This window comes from Nanorana parkeri, unplaced genomic scaffold (assembly GCF_000935625.1).
Source record: "Nanorana parkeri isolate BGI_ZX_2015 unplaced genomic scaffold, ASM93562v1 scaffold2373, whole genome shotgun sequence".
In the NCBI taxonomy this organism is placed as follows: Eukaryota; Metazoa; Chordata; class Amphibia; order Anura; family Dicroglossidae; genus Nanorana; species Nanorana parkeri.
In genome coordinates, this window is record NW_017308641.1 from 77,187 (window position 1) to 78,755 (window position 1,569).

At 40.6% G+C, this 1,569-nt stretch overlaps 1 pseudogene; it reads right to left on the reverse strand.

Moving 5' to 3' along the window:
* Positions 1-388: 388 nt before the first annotated feature.
* LOC108801533 lies at positions 389-770 on the reverse strand (annotated as a pseudogene).
* Positions 771-1,569: the final 799 nt, after the last annotated feature.

A 1,569-nucleotide genomic window follows, 5' to 3' on the forward strand; every position in this document is an offset into this window, starting at 1 on the left:
AAAAGGAAGGGGATCCCCTGTATGCTGTATGAGGAAGGGGATCCTCAATGCTTTTGTATGCTTTTGCCTAAGGAAGGGGATCCTCTGTGACCCTGAAATGTTTGTTGCTATTTACTATGCTGCATGTCAATAAATAGATGTTTGCTTATGAATTTGGAGTGTTGGTGTCTTTATCTTTACTTGTGATTATAACGGATGCCACCCGTTGACTACCGCAGCACCTGCTTTTCAAAGGGATTTGGCGGTCAGGAGTGCGATGGGACCGTAGACTTTCCAAGGTCTTAGAAGACACATAAAAATGAAAGTGAAAAAAAAAATCTGTTTATTTTTTTTCTTAATAAAACATATAAAAAAAGTCCAACAGCAAACTCAGAAGAGATGTTTCAAAATAAATTTACAAAACATTTGGAAATTGCTTTATTCTCTCATCTCGCCATCTTCTGCCTCCTCTTCTACTCCATGTATATACAATACATTATTACACCTTATTAGAACTTCTCCAAGATGTCCAAACAATGCTCCATCGATATATTATTCTGTATTGGCGAGCTGCATGTTCATGTAGCCATCCGCAGAGGCCAGGTATCCCTTGTATTCCATAGCCCCCACTTCAGTTTCACCATTATTGGCTTACCAGTAAGGCCATTAAGAAATGGTTTTGGGTTTAATGGCAAACTCATTATGCCGGTGAAGCCGCCGCTGATCTACAGACCAGTGAAGCGTAAAAAATTTCCCCCGCTGAATGCTCCAAGAACACACCGCCTGAGAGAGCAGGAGAATGCTCCTATTGGAAATGCTAGTGGTCTGGGTGTCAGCGATACTTCTGCTCTGACTCCATGCGATGCCAAAGATCCCTATACACCATAAGAATGGGGATGTCCTTCTAAAGTGAACCTGTACTCCATTGTAAATTCTTAAAAGAACTGAGTAAGAGCACACGTCACAATGTTACCTTTATTATTCAAGCAAAGGTTTACTCTGAGCCACTCTTTGATTTAATTTCCCTTCAGTACAGAGTCCTAATGTTCTTCATCCATTAACTACCACCCCCATGTCCAATGAGAGCTCTCACTAACCAATAGACAATGATAAGACAGTTGCTGGAGCTTAGACATGAAGACAGAGGAAAGTCAGGTCCTGGTATAAAGGGAAACTAAATCAGAGAGGGGCACATAAATCACTGTGTTGGCTAATAAAGGTAACAGCAGCCATGTTGGGGTGTCTACTCTTAAGCAGGACTTTACATTTTAAAAATCAAAGACAAAGTAACCCTATTCAATTAAGAACCAACAGCTATGATGGACTGGCACCACAGTAGGTATCTTGGGGCTCTTCTGGATATATGAAGAAATAGACAAGCCAATCATTTAAAGGTTAATATCTTTATTTACCAATAAGCAGAAAATAAAATAATTATACAAAGTTTGTAAAAAATGACTCTCAGTTTAGCCCCTGGGGAGTCCCAGATAGGTTTCCATCATCCTGACCAATTCACCAATACGGGAGGTTCCTGGAGGTTGGCCTTAGATTTCACAGCTCTGTGGATCCAGAGGAAGATGAAGAAAACCC